The sequence below is a fragment of the Procambarus clarkii genome, unplaced genomic scaffold, assembly GCF_040958095.1.
Source record: "Procambarus clarkii isolate CNS0578487 unplaced genomic scaffold, FALCON_Pclarkii_2.0 HiC_scaffold_105, whole genome shotgun sequence".
NCBI lineage: Eukaryota > Metazoa > Arthropoda > Malacostraca > Decapoda > Cambaridae > Procambarus > Procambarus clarkii.
In genome coordinates, this window is record NW_027189138.1 from 3154904 (window position 1) to 3171234 (window position 16331).

Sequence of the window (16331 nt, forward strand, 5' to 3'; positions counted from 1 at the left end):
GACGTTTATCGTCCCCTTTTCCTTTATGTGATATAAACAAAATATCATCGAATTAGGCAATATTTTGCTGTTTTTTCCACGTTTTTGTGAATTTTCAGTTTATTGCTATTAATTCATTAAATATACGATAAAAATTATGCAAACACATAATTGATTAGAATTTAACCTTAAACACTTCATTTTCAATCAACTATTTTGTTTCTCGTTAAAATACTGAGTAAGATATTGGAAAGGGGAGAAGTTCTGTTTTTATTGCATATATCGACGTTTCAGCCGGATTAGAGCGGTTTTACGTGTACATCTTCCATCGGTAATATAAACGGAAAATCAGGAACATTTTAGTTAATTCTAATGAAAACACATTGATTTTTTATCATTTGTATTTGAAACAACATTGTCATATGTCTTTTCCTGGATCTAAATAAACCGAAACCTCGCTCTATGATTTGAAGTTAAAATCCTCTAATATGGTAATATAGGGACTTTTTCACGTTATTCATGTAGTGTGATTTTACGTATTATATTCGTTTTACCAATATTTTCGATACCACTCATTTTTTCTCACGATATGTGATTTGGCCTTCAAATCTCAGAATTTCGCAAATTTTTCATTTTTAAGCAAGTTTTCTTGCATTTTGTTTTGTACTAAAAATCATCGAATTTAGCAATATTTTGACCTTTATCATCTCCTTTTCCTTTACGCATCATCTTTGACCTTTATCCATCTCCTTTTCTCTGAATCATTATTAGGAGCCAATATGCCACTACAATCATGGGCCTCAAACAATAAATCATTAAACCAGATAATCGAGAAAGAATTTCCGCGTTATCAGGTGCCTAATCAATTAAAAGTCTGGGCGTGGAATGGAACACAGGTACTGACGAGATGAATGTCAAGTCAGTACAAACCAATAATTCATCCCTCACCATGAGAAATTTACTCTCGTATGTCAGTCAACCATTGACCCTTTAGGCTTACTTAGCCCTATATTAATAAGGGGCAAACTGCTAATGCAGGAATGCTGCCAAATTCTGGCTCTCTGCACATGTTCGCAGTTTGATATTACGAATTTTTATACCGAAAATATATTAATTACTGAGAGCATATCCCAAACATCATAAATTCGAACCTTGAGCCTTATTTTGGAGCCAATTTCTGACTCTCTGCAAGTATTCGCAGTTTAAAATTACGACTTTTATACTGAAAATATGCCAATTACAGAAAGCAACGATGGATCACATTTTGCCCAAACCCTCCCTGCAGTTTTCAAAATATCCCAAACATCCCAAATTCGACGCTTGAGCCATATTTGGAGCCAAATATTATGCTCTCTGCACATATTCGCAGTTTGAAATTACGAAATTATACACCGAAGATATGTCAATTACTGCGAGCGGCAAGAGGTCACATTTTACCCCCCCCCCCTGCAGTTTTCAAAATATCTCAAACATCCTAAATTCGAAGCTTGAGCCATATATTGGAGCCAAATTTTGGCTCTCTGCACGAATTCGCAGTCTGAAATTACGTCTCTTATTCCGACAAAATGCAATTACTGAGAGCGGCGAATGGGTCACATTTGCCCAAACCCTCCCTGCAGTTTTAGAAATATCCTAAACATCACAAATTTGACGCTTGAGCCATATTTCTGAGCCAAATTCGGGCTCTCTGCACGTATTCGCTTTTTGAAATTACGACTTTTTATACCGAAAATATGACAATTGCTGAAAGCAGCGATGGATCGAATTTTGACGAAACCCTCTCTGCAGTTTTCAAATTATCCCAAACACCCCAAATTCGACCCTTGAGCCATACTTTGGAGCCAAATTCCGGCTCTCTGCACATTTTCGCAGTTTGAAATTTCGACATTTTATACCGAAAATATATCAATTACTGAGAGCAGCGATAGGTCACATTTTGCCCAAGCCCCCCCCCCACCCTCCCCGGCAGTTTTCAAAATATCCCAAACATCCCAAATTCGACGCTTGAGATATATTTTGAAGTAAAATTCAGGCTCTCTGCACGTATTTGCAGTTTGAAATTACGTCTTTTTATACCGAAAATATGCCATTTACTGAGAGCGGCGATGGATCACATTTTGCCCAAACCCTCCCTGCAGTTTTCAAAATATAGCAAACATCCCAATTTCGACGCTTGAGCCATATTTTGGAGCCAAATTCTGGCTCTCAGCATGTATTCCCAGTTTGAAATTACGACTTGTATACCAAAAATATGCCAATTACTGAAAGCGGCGATGGATCACATTTTGCCCAAACCCTCTCTGCAGTTTTCAAATTACCCCAAGTCATCCCAAATTCGACCCTTGAGCCATTTTGGAGCCAAATTCTGGCTCTCTGCACATATTCGCAGTTTGAAATTACGATAGTTTTTACCGAAAATATGTCAATTATTGAGAACAGCAATAGGTCACACTTTGCCCAAACCCCCCCTGCAGTTTTCAAAATATAGCAAACATCCCAAATTCGACGCTTGAGCCATATTTTGGAGCTAAATTTTGGCTCTCTGCACGTATTCCCAGTTTGAAATTACGACTTTTTATTCCGAAAACGTGCCAATTACTGAGAGCGGCGATGGATCACATTTTGCCCAAACCATCCCTGTAATTTTCAAAATATCCCAAATATCCCAAATTCGACCCTTGAGAATTATTTTGTAGCTAAATTCTGGCTCTTTGCACGTGTTCGCAGTTTGAAATTACGACTTTTTATCCTAAACATCCCAAATTTGACGCTTGAAAATTAGCCAATTACTGAAAGCAGCGATGGGTCACATTTTGCCCAAACCCCCGGAGGTTTGCAAAATATCCCAAATATCCCAAATTCGACCCATGAGCTATATTTTGGAGCCAAATTCTTGCTCTCTGCACGTATTCGCTTTTTGAAATTACGACTTTTATAACGAAACATGACAATTACTGAAAGCGGCAATGGATCACATTTTGCCAAACCTCCCTGCAGCTTTTAATATATCCAAACATCCCAAATTCGACTTGAGATATTTTGGAGCAAATTCGGGCTCTCTGCACGTATTCCCGTTTGAAATTACGACTTTTATACCGAAAATGCCAATACTGAGAGCAGCGATGGATCACATTTTGCCAGAAGCCAACCCCTCTGCAGTTTTCAAATTATCCCAAGCATCCCAAATTGACCTTGAGATATTTTGGAGCCAAATTCTGGCTCTCTGCACATATTCACAGTTTGAAATTACGACTTTTTTACCGAAAATATGTCAATTACTGTGAGCAGCAATAGGTCACATTTTGGCCAAACCCCCCCCCTGTAGTTTTCAAAATATCCCAAACATCCCAAATTCGACCTTGAGAATTATTTTGGAGCTATATTCTGGCTCTCTGCACGTATTCGCTTTGAAATTACGACTTTTATATTCCAAACGCTTGAAAATAAGCCAATTACTGAAAGCAGCGATGGGTCACATTTTGCCCAAACCCCCGGCAGTTTGCAAAATATCACAAACATCCCAAATTTGACCCATGAGCTATATTTTGGAGCCAAATTCAGGCTGTCTGCAGGTATTCGCTGTTTGAAATTACGACATTTTATAACGAAAACATGACAATTACTGAAAGCGGCAATGGATCACATTTTGCCTAAACCCTCCCTGCAGTTTTAATATACCCCAAACATCCCAAATTCGACGCTAGAGCCATATTTTGGAGCCAAATTCATGCTCTCTGCACGTATTAGCAGATTGAAATTATAAAATTTTATACCGAAAATATGCCAATTACTGAGTGTAGCGATGGATTACATTTTGCCCAAGCCCTCCCTGCAGTTTTCAAAATATCCCAAACATCCCAAATTCGACCCTTGAGCTATATTTTGGAGCCAAATTTGGCTTTCTGCATGTATTCGCCGTTTGAAATTACGACTTTTTATACCAAAAATATGCCAATTATTGAAATCAGCGATGGGTCGCATTTTGACGAAACCTCTCTGCAGTTTTCAAATTATCCCAAGCATTCCAAATTCGACCCTTGAGCCATATTTTGGAGCCAAATTCTGGCTCTCTGCACATATTCGCAGTTTGAAATTACGACATTTTATACTGAAAATATGTCAATAACTGAGAGCAGCGATATGTCACATATTGCCAGAAACCCACCCCCCCTGCAGTTTTCAAAATATCCCAAATATCCCAAATTCGACGCCTGCGCCATTTTTTAAGCCAAATTCGGGCTCTCTGCACGTATTCGCAGTTTGAAATTACGTCTTTTTATACCGAAAATATGCCATTTACCGAGAGCAACGATGGATCACATTTTGCCCAAACCCTCCCTGCAGTTTTCAAAATATAGCAAACATCCCAAATTCGAAGCTTGAGCCATATTTTGGAGCCAAATTCTGGCTCTCTGCCTGTATTCGCAGTTTGAAATTACGAACTTTTATCCCGAAAATATGCCAATTACTGAGAGCGGCGATGATCACAATTTGCCCAAACCTTCCCTGCAATTTTCAAAATATCCCAAACATCCCAAGTTCGAACCTTGAGAATTATTTTGGAGCTAAATTCTGGCTCTCTGCACGTATACGCAGTTTGAAATTACGACTTTTCATCCCAAACATCCCAAAATTGATGCTGGAAAATATGCCAATTACTGAAAGCAGCGATGGGTCACATTTTGCCCAAACCCCCCGGCAGTTTGCAAAATATCCCAAACATCCCAAATACGACCTTTGAGCCATATTTTGGAGCCAAATTCGTGCTCTCTGCACGTATTCGCAGTCTGAAATTACGTCTTTTTATACCGAAAAAATGTCAATTACTGAGAGCGGCGATGGGTCACATTTTTCCCAAACCCTTCCTGCAGTTTTCAAAATATCCGAAGCATCCCAAATTCAAACGCTTGAGCCATATTTTGGAGCCAAATTCTGGCTCTCTGCATGTATTACCAGTTTGAAATTACGAATTTTGTACCGAAAATATGCCAATTACTGAAAGCGGCGATGGATCACAATTTGCCCAAACTTTCCCTGCAGTTTCCAAATTTTCCCAAACATCACAAATTTAACGCTTGAGCCTTATTTTGGAGCCAAATTCTGGCGCTCTGCACCTATTCGCAGTTTGAAATTACGACTTTTTATACCGAAAATATATTAATTACTGAGAGCATATCCCAAACATCCTAAATTCGAACCTTGAGCCTTATTTTGGAGCCAAATTCTGACTCTCTGCAAGTATTCGCAGTTTGAAATTACGACTTCTTATACTGAAAATATGCCAATTACTGAAAGCAACGATGGATCACACTTTGCCCAAACCCTCCCTGCAGTTTTCAAAATATCCCAAACATCACAAATTCGACGCTTGAGCCATATTTTGGAGCCAAATTTGGGCTCTCTGCACGTATTCGCAGTTTGAAATTACGTCATTTTATACCGAAAATATGCCAATTACTGAGAGCGTCGATGGGTCACATTTTGCCCAAACCCCCCCCCCCCTCACAAACATCCAAAATTCAACCCTTGTGCCAAATGTTGGATCCAAATTGTGGCTCTGCACATATTCGCAGTTTGAAATAACGACTTTTTATACTGAAAATATGTCAATTACTGAGAGCGGCGATGGATCACATTTTGCCCAAACCTTCCCTGCAGTTTTCGAAATATCCCAAACATCCCAAATTCGACCCTTGAGAATTATTTTGGAGCTAAATTCTGGCTCTCAAAACGTATTCGCAGTTTGAAATTACGACTTTTTATTCCGAAAACATGACAATTACTGAAAGCGGCGATAGATCACATTTTGCCCAAACCCTCCCTGCAGTTTTCAAAATATCCCAAACATCTCTAATTCGACGCTTGAACCATATTTTGGAGCCAAATTCGGGGTCTCTGCACGTGTTCGCAGTTTGTAATTATTTCATCTTATACCGAAAATATGCCAATTACTGAGTGTGGCGATGGATCACATTTTGCCCAGGCCATCCCTGCAGTTTTTAAAATATCCCAAACATCCCCAATTCGACCCTTGAGCCATATTTTGGAGCCAACGTTTGGCTTTCGGCATGTATTCGCAGTTTGAAATTACGACTTTTCATACCGAAAATATGCCAATTACTGAAAGCGGCGATGGATAACAATTTGCCCAAACCCTCCCTGCAGTTTTCAAAATATCCTAAACATCACAAATTCGACGCTTGAACCAGATTTTTGAGCCAAATTCGGGCTCTCTGCACGTATTCGCTTTTTGAAATTACGACTTTTTATACTGAAAATATGCCAATTACTGAAAGCTACGATGGATCACATTTTGCCCAAACCCTCCCTGCAGTTTCCAAAATATCCCAAATGTCCCAAATTCAACACTTGAGATACAATTTGGAGCCAAATTCGGGCTCTCTGCACGTATTCGCAGTTTGAAATTACGTCTTTTTATACCGAAAATATGCCATTTACCGAGAGCAACGATGGATCACATTTTGCCCAAACCCTCCCTGCAGTTTTCAAAATATAGCAAACATCCCAAATTCGAAGCTTGAGCCATATTTTGGAGCCAAATTCTGGCTCTCTGAACGTATTCGCAGTTTGAAATTGCGAACTTTTATCCCGAAAATATGCCAATTACTGAGAGCGGCGATGGATCACAATTTCCCCAAACCTTCCCTGCAATTTTCAAAATATCCCAAACATCCCAAGTTCGAACCTTGAGAATTATTTTGGAGCTAAATTCTGGCTCTCTGCACGTATACGCAGTTTGAAATTACGACTTTTCATCCCAAACATCCCAAAATTGATGCTGGAAAATATTCCAATTACTGAAAGCAGCGATGGGTCACATTTTGCCCAAACCCCCCGGCAGTTTGCAAAATATCCCAAACATCCCAAATACGACCTTTGAGCCATATTTTGGAGCCAAATTCGTGCTCTCTGCACGTATTCGCAGTCTGAAATTACGTCTTTTTATACCGAAAAAATGTCAATTACTGAGAGCGGCGATGGGTCACATTTTTCCCAAACCCTTCCTGCAGTTTTCAAAATATCCGAAGCATCCCAAATTCAACGCTTGAGCCATACTTTGGAGCCAAATTCTGGCTCTCTGCATGTATTACCAGTTTGAAATTACGAATTTTGTACCGAAAATATGCCAATTACTGAAAGCGGCGATGGATCACAATTTGCCCAAACTTTCCCTGCAGTTTCCAAATTTTCCCAAACATCACAAATTTAACGCTTGAGCCTTATTTTGGAGCCAAATTCTGGCGCTCTGCACCTATTCGCAGTTTGAAATTACGACTTTTTATACCGAAAATATATTAATTACTGAGAGCATATCCCAAACATCCTAAATTCGAACCTTGAGCCTTATTTTGGAGCCAAATTCTGACTCTCTGCAAGTATTCGCAGTTTGAAATTACGACTTCTTATACTGAAAATATGCCAATTACTGAAAGCAACGATGGATCACACTTTGCCCAAACCCTCCCTGCAGTTTTCAAAATATCCCAAACATCACAAATTCGACGCTTGAGCCATATTTTGGAGCCAAATTTGGGCCCTCTGCACGTATTCGCAGTTTGAAATTACGTCATTTTATACCGAAAATATGCCAATTACTGAGAGCGTCGATGGTTCACATTTTGCCCAAACCCCCCCCCCCCTCACAAACATCCAAAATTCAACCCTTGTGCCAAATGTTGGATCCAAATTGTGGCTCTGCACATATTCGCAGTTTGAAATAACGACTTTTTATACTGAAAATATGTCAATTACTGAGAACGGCGATGGATCACATTTTGCCCAAACCTTCCCTGCAGTTTTCGAAATATCCCAAACATCCCAAATTCGACCCTTGAGAATTATTTTGGAGCTAAATTCTGGCTCTCAAAACGTATTCGCAGTTTGAAATTACGACTTTTTATTCCGAAAACATGACAATTACTGAAAGCGGCGATAGATCACATTTTGCCCAAACCCTCCCTGCAGTTTTCAAAATATCCCAAACATCTCTAATTCGACGCTTGAACCATATTTTGGAGCCAAATTCGGGGTCTCTGCACGTGTTCGCAGTTTGTAATTATTTCATCTTATACCGAAAATATGCCAATTACTGAGTGTGGCGATGGATCACATTTTGCCCAGGCCATCCCTGCAGTTTTTAAAATATCCCAAACATCCCCAATTCGACCCTTGAGCCATATTTTGGAGCCAACGTTTGGCTTTCGGCATGTATTCGCAGTTTGAAATTACGACTTTTCATACCGAAAATATGCCAATTACTGAAAGCGGCGATGGATAACAATTTGCCCAAACCCTCCCTGCAGTTTTCAAAATATCCTAAACATCACAAATTCGACGCTTGAACCAGATTTTTGAGCCAAATTCGGGCTCTCTGCACGTATTCGCTTTTTGAAATTACGACTTTTTATACTGAAAATATGCCAATTACTGAAAGCTACGATGGATCACATTTTGCCCAAACCCTCCCTGCAGTTTCCAAAATATCCCAAATGTCCCAAATTCAACACTTGAGTTACAATTTGGAGCCAAATTCTGGCTCTCTGCACGTATTCGCAGTTTGAAATTACGACTTTTTATACCGAAAATATGCCAATTAATGAGAGCGGACATGGATCACATTTTTCCCAAACCTTCCCTGCAGTTTTCGAAATATCCCAAACATCCCAAATTCGACCCATGAGAATTATTTTGGTGCTAAATTCTGGCTCTCTGAACGTATTCGCAGTTTGAAATTACGACTTTTTATACCGAAAACATGACAATTACTGAAAGCGGCGATGGATCACATTTTGCCCAAACTCTCCCTGCAGTTTTCAAAAAATCCCAGGCATCCCAAATTCGACCCTTGAGCCATATTTTGGAGCCAACGTTTGGCTTTCTGCATGTATTCACAGTTTGAAATTACGACTTTTCATACTGAAAATATGCCAATTACTGACTGCGACGATGGGTCACATTTTGCCCAAACCACCCTGCAGTTTTCAAAATATCCCAAACATCCCAAATTCGACCCATGACCTATATTTTGGAGCTAAATTTTGGCTCTCTGCACGTATTCGCAGTTTGAAATTACGATATTTTATACCGAAAATATGCCAATTACTGAGTGCGACGATGGATCACATTTTGCATAAAGCCGTCCGTGCAGTTTTCAAAATATCCCAAACATCCCAAATTCGACGCTTGAGCCATATTTTGGAGCCAAATTCTGGCTCTCTGCACATATTAGCAGTTTGAAATTACGAATTTATACACCGAAGATATGTCAATTACTGAGAGCGGCGATAGGTCACATTTTGCCCAAACCCCTCCCCCCCCCTGCAGATTTCGAAATATCCCAAACATCTTAAATATAAACTTGAGCCATATTTTGGAGTCAAATTCGGGCTCTATGCACGTATTAGCAGTCTGAAATTACGTCTTTTTATACCGAAAAAATGCCAATTACTGAGAGCAGCGATGGGTCACATTTTCCCCAAACCCTCCCTGCAGTTTTCAAAATATCCCAAGCATCCCTAATTCGACCCTTGAGCCATATTTTGGAGCCAAATTCTTGCTCTCTGCACATATTCGCAGGTTGAAATTACGACATTTTATACCGAAAATATGTTAATTACCGAGAGCAGCGATGGGTGACATTTTGCCCAAACCCCCCGGCAGTTTGCAAAATATCCCAAACATCCAAAATACGACCTTTGAGCCATATTTTGGAGCCAAAATCTGGCTTTCTTCGCGTATTCGCAGTCTGAAATTACGTCTTTTTTTACCGAAAAAATGCCAATTACTGAGAGCGGCGATGGGTCACATATTTCCCAAACCCTTCCTGCAGTTTTCAAAATATCCGAAGCATCCCAAATTCAACGCTTGAGCCATATTTTGGAGCCAAATTCTGGCTCTCTGCATGTATTACCAGTTTGTATTACCAGCTACATGATGTACTATTACGATTCCGCAATGGTATTTTCGCTTATACTGCTGATATCAGTAAAGCTTTCCTTAGAGTAGGCTTGCAAGAAGAGGATCGTAACTACACCAAATTTCTCTGGATAAAGGACCCACTGGATCCTGACAGTGATGTCATAACCTACCGGTTTGCCTCTGTGCTATTCGGAGCGACTTCCTCCCCGTTTCTACTTCAAGCCACATTAGATACACATTTGAGGAAGTCAAATAGCCCTTATAAAACATAGATCAGTGACAACACGTATGTCGATAATTTCCAGCGAACTACAAATGACAAATCCAAATTGGTAGAAATCTACCATGAGGCTAACCGTGAGTTATTAGGAGCCAATATGCCACTACAATCATGGGCCTCAAACAATAAATCATTAAACCAGATAATCGAGAAAGAATTTCCGGGTTATCAGGAGCCTAATCAATTAAAAGTTCTGGGCGTGGAATGGAACACAGGTACTGACGAGATGAATGTCAAGTCAGTACAAACCAATAATTCATCCCTCACCATGAGAAAATTACTCTCGTATGTCAGTCAACCATTTGACCCTTTAGGCTTACTTAGCCCTACATTAATAAGGGGCAAACTCCTAATGCAGGAATGCTGCCAAATTCTGGCTCTCTGCACATGTTCGCAGTTTGATATTACGAATTTTTATACCGAAAATATATTAATTACTGAGAGCATATCCCAAACATCATAAATTCGAACCTTGAGCCTTATTTTGGAGCCAATTTCTGACTCTCTGCAAGTATTCGCAGTTTAAAATTACGACTTTTTATACTGAAAATATGCCAATTACTGAAAGCAACGATGGACCACATTTTGCCCAAACCCTCCCTGCAGTTTTCAAAATATCCCAAACATCCCAAATTCGACGCTTGAGCCATATTTTGGAGCCAAATTATTGCTCTCTGCACATATTCGCAGTTTGAAATTACGAAATTATACACCGAAGATATGTCAATTACTGCGAGCGGCGAGAGGTCACATTTTACCCCCCCCCCTGCAGTTTTCAAAATATCTCAAACATCCTAAATTCGAAGCTTGAGCCATATATTGGAGCCAAATTTGGGCTCTCTGCACGAATTCGCAGTCTGAAATTACGTCTCTTTATACCGACAAAATGCCAATTACTGAGACCGGCGATGGGTCACATTTTGCCCAAACCCTCCCTGCAGTTTTAGAAATATCCTAAACATCACAAATTTGACGCTTGAGCCATATTTCTGAGCCAAATTCGGGCTCTCTGCACGTATTCGCTTTTTGAAATTACGACTTTTTATACCGAAAATATGCCAATTGCTGAAAGCAGCGATGGATCGAATTTTGACGAAACCCTCTCTGCAGTTTTCAAATTATCCCAAACACCCCAAATTCGACCCTTGAGCCATACTTTGGAGCCAAATTCCGGCTCTCTGCACATTTTCGCAGTATGAAATTTCGACATTTTATACCGAAAATATATCAATTACTGAGAGCAGCGACAGGTCACATTTTGCCCAAACCCCCCCCCCCCACCCTCCCCGGCAGTTTTCGAAATATCCCAAACATCCCAAATTCGACGCTTGAGATATATTTTGAAGTAAAATTCGGGCTCTCTGCACGTATTTGCAGTTTGAAATTACGTCTTTTTATACCGAAAATATGCCATTTACTGAGAGCGACGATGGATCACATTTTGCCCAAACCCTCCCTGCAGTTTTCAAAATATAGCAAACATCCCAATTTCGACGCTTGAGCCATATTTTGGAGCCAAATTCTGGCTCTCAGCATGTATTCCCAGTTTGAAATTACGACTTTTATACCAAAAATATGCCAATTACTGAAAGCGGCGATGGATCACATTTTGCCCAAACCCTCTCTGCAGTTTTCAAATTACGCCAAGAATCCCAAATTCGACCCTTGAGCCATATTTTGGAGCCAAATTCTGGATCTCTGCACATATTCGCAGTTTGAAATTACGATAGGTTTTACCGAAAATATGTCAATTATTGAGAACAGCAATAGGTCACACTTTGCCCAAACCCCCCCTGCAGTTTTCAAAATATCCCAAACATCCCAAATTCGACGCTTGAGCCATATTTTGAAGCCAAATTCGGGCTCTTTGCACGTATTAGCAGTTTGAAATTACGACTTTTTATACCGAAATTATGCCAATTACTGAGAGCGGCGATGGATCACATTTTGCCCAAACCTTCCCTGCAATTTTCAAAATATCCTAAACATCCCAAATTCGAACTTTGAGAATTATTTTGGAGCTAAATTCTGGCTCTCTGCATGTATTCCCTGTTTGAAATTACGACTTTTATACCGAAAATATGACAATTACTGAAAGCAGCGATGGATCACATTTTGCCCAAACCCTCTCTGCAGTTTTCAAATTATCCCAAGCATCCCAAATTCGACCCTTGAGTAATATTTTGGAGCCAAATTCTGGCTCTCAGCACATATTCACAGTTTGAAATTACGATATTTTTTACCGAAAATATGTCAATTACTGTGAGCAGCAATAGGTCACATTTTGCCCAAAATCCCCCCTGTAGTTTTCAAAATATCCCAAACATCCCAAATTCGACCCTTGAGAATTATTTTGGAGCTATATTCTGGCTCTCTGCACGTATTCGCATTTTGAAATTACGACTTTTTATCCCAAACATTCCAAATTTGACGCTTGAAAATAAGCCAATTACTGAAAGCAGTGATGGGTCACATTTTGCCCAAACCCCCGGCAGTTTGCAAAATATCACAAACATCCCAAATTTGACCCATGAGCTATATTTTGGAGCCAAATTCTGGCTGTCTGCAGGTATTCGCTGTTTGAAATTACGACATTTTATAACGAAAACATGACAATTACTGAAAGCGGCAATGGATCACATTTTGCCTAAACCCTCCCTGCAGTTTTAATATATCCCAAACATCCCAAATTCGACGCTAGAGCCATATTTTGGAGCCAAATTCATGCTCTCTGCACGTATTAGCAGATTGAAATTATAAAATTTTATACCGAAAATATGCCAATTACTGAGTGTAGCGATGGATTACATTTTGCCCAAGCCCTCCCTGCAGTTTTCAAAATATCCCAAACATCCCAAATTCGACCCTTGAGCTATATTTTGGAGCCAAATTTGGCTTTCTGCATGTATTCGCCGTTTGAAATTACGACTTTTTATACCAAAAATATGCCAATTATTGAAAGCAGCGAGGGTCGCATTTTGACGAAACCCTCTCTGCAGTTTTCAAATTATCCCAAGCATTCCAAATTCGACCCTTGAGCCATATTTTGGAGCCAAATTCTGGCTCTCTGCACATATTTGCAGTTTGAAATTACGACATTTTATACTGAAAATATGTCAATAACTGAGAGCAGCGATATGTCACATATTGCCAGAAACCCACCCCCCCTGCAGTATTCAAAATATCCCAAATATCCCAAATTCGACGCCTGCGCCATTTTTTAAGCCAAATTCGGGCTCTCTGCACGTATTCGCAATTTGAAATTACGTCTTTTTATACCGAAAATATGCCATTTACCGAGAGCAACGATGGATCACATTTTGCCCAAACCCTCCCTGCAGTTTTCAAAATATAGCAAACATCCCAAATTCGAAGCTTGAGCCATATTTTGGAGCCAAATTCTGGCTCTCTGCCTGTATTCGCAGTTTGAAATTACGAACTTTTATCCCGAAAATATGCCAATTACTGAGAGCGGCGATGGATCACATTTTGCCCAAACCTTCCCTGCAATTTTCAAAATATCCCAAACATCCCAAGTTCGAACCTTGAGAATTATTTTGGAGCTAAATTCTGGCTCTCTGCACGTATTCGCAGTTTGAAATTACGACTTTTCATCCCAAACATCCCAAAATTGATGCTGGAAAATATGCCAATTACTGAAAGCAGCGATGGGTCACATTTTGCCCAAACCCCCCGGCAGTTTGCAAAATATCCCAAACATCCCAAATACGACCTTTGAGCCATATTTTGGAGCCAAAATCTGGCGTTCTTCGCGTATTCGCAGTTTGAAATTACGACTTTTTATACCGAAAATATATTAATTACTGAGAGCATATCCCAAACATCCTAAATTCGAACCTTGAGCCTTATTTTGGAGCCAAATTCTGACTCTCTGCAAGTATTCGCAGTTTGAAATTACGAATTTTTATACTGAAAATATGCCAATTACTGAAAGCAACGATGGATCACACTTTGCCCAAACCCTCCCTGCAGTTTTCAAAATATCCCAAACATCACAAATTCGACGCTTGAGCCATATTTTGGAGCCAAATTTGGGCTCTCTGCACGTATTCGCAGTTTGAAATTACGTCATTTTATACCGAAAATATGCCAATTACTGAGAGCGTCGATGGGAGTTCAAGAGAGGGAGGCAGAGGCTCATGAGAGGGATGCAGGAGCTCAAGAGAGGGGTGCAGAGGCTCAAGAGAGTGATGCAGAGGCTTACGAGAGGGATGCAGAGGCTCAAGAGAGTGATGCAGAGAATCAAGAGAGGGATGCAGAGGCTCAAGAGAATGATGCAGAGGCTCAAGAGAGTGCTGCAGAGGCTCAAGAGAGGGATGCTGAGGTTCCAGAGAGGGATGCAGAGGCTAAAGAGAGTGATGCAGAGGGTGAAGAGAGAGATGTAGAGGCTTAAGAGAGTGATGCAGAGGCTCAAAAGAGTAATGCAGAGGCTCAAGAGAGTGATGCAGAGGCTCAAGAGTGTGATGCAGAGGCTCAAGATAGTGATGCAGAATATCATGAGAGTGATGCAGAGGCTCAAGAGAGTGATGCAGAGGATCAAGAGAGGTAAGCAGAGGCTTAAGAGAATGATGCAGAGGCCGAAGTGAGTGATGCAGAGGCTTAAGAGAGTGATGCAGAGGCTGAAGAGAGTGTTGCAGATGCTCAGGAGAGAGATGCAGAGGCTCAAGAGGTGATGCAGAGGCTAAAAAGTGTTGTGCAGAGGCTCAAGAGACTGATGCAGAGGCTTACGAGAGTGATGCAGATAATCAATTGCGGGATGCAGAGGCTTAAGAGAGTGATGCAGAGGCTAAAGAGAGTGATGCAGAGGCTTAAGAGAGGGATGCAGAGGGTCAAGAGATTGATGAAGAGGCTCAAGAGAGTGATGCAGAGGCTCAAGAAAGTGATGCAGAGGCTCAAGAAAGTGATGCAGTGGCTCAAGAGAGTGATGCAGAGGCTTAAGAGAGGGATGCAGAGGCTCACACAAGTGATGCAAAGGCTCAAGAGAGTGATGCAGAGGCTCAAGAGAGTGATGCAGAGGCTCAAGAGAGTGATGCAGTGGCTCAAGAGAGATATGCAGAGGCTTAAGAGAGTGATGCAGAGGCTCAAGAGAGTGATGCAGAGGCTTATGAGAGGGATGCCGAGGCTCAAGAGAGTGATGCAGTGGCTCAAGAGAGGTATGCAGAGGCTTAAGAGAGTGATGCAGAGGCTTATAGAGTGATGCAGAGGCTTACGAGAGGGATGCAGAGGCTGAAGAGAGTGATGCAGAGGCTTAAGAGAGAGATGCAGAAGCTCAAGAGAGTGATGCAGAGGCTAAAGAGAGTGATGCAGAGGCTCTAGAGAGTAATGCAGGGGCTCAAGAGAGGGATGCAGAGGCTCAATAGAGGGATGCAGGGACTCAAGAGAGTTATGCAGAGGCTCATTAGAGTGATGCAGAGGCTTACGAGAGTGATGCAGAGGCTCAAGAAAGGGATGCAGAGGCTGAAGAGAGTGTTGCAGAGGCTCAAGAGAGGGATGCAGAGGCTCAAGAGAGTGATGCAGAGACTCAAGAGAGTTATGCAGAGGCTCATTAGAGTGATGCAGAGGCTTACGAGAGTGATGCAGAGGCTCAAGAAAGGGATGCAGAGGCTTAAGAGAGTGATGCAAAGGCTCAGGAGAGGGATGCAGAGGCTCATGAGAGGGATGCAGGAGTTCAGGAGAGGGATGCAGAGGCTTAAGAGAGTGATGCAGAGGCTTAAGAGAGTGATGCAGAGGCTTAAGAGAGTTATGCAGAGGCTGAAGAGAGTGTTGCAGAGGCTCAAGAGAGGGATGCAGAGGCTCAAGAGAGTGATGCAAAGACTCAAGAGAGTTACGCAGAGGCTCAAGAGAATGGTGCAGAGCCTTACGATAGTGATGCAGAGGCTCAAGAGATTGATGCAGAGGCTTAAGAGAGGGATGCAGAGGCTCAAGAGAGGGATGCAGAGGCTCAAGAGAGGGATGCAGGGGCTCAAGAGAGGGATGCAGAGGCTCAATAAAGGGATGCAGAGGCTTAAGAGAGTGATGCAAAGGCTCAGGAGAGGGATGCAGAGGCTCATGAGAGGGATGCAGGAGTTCAAGAGAGGGATGCAGAGGCTCAAGAAAGGGATGCAGAGGCTTA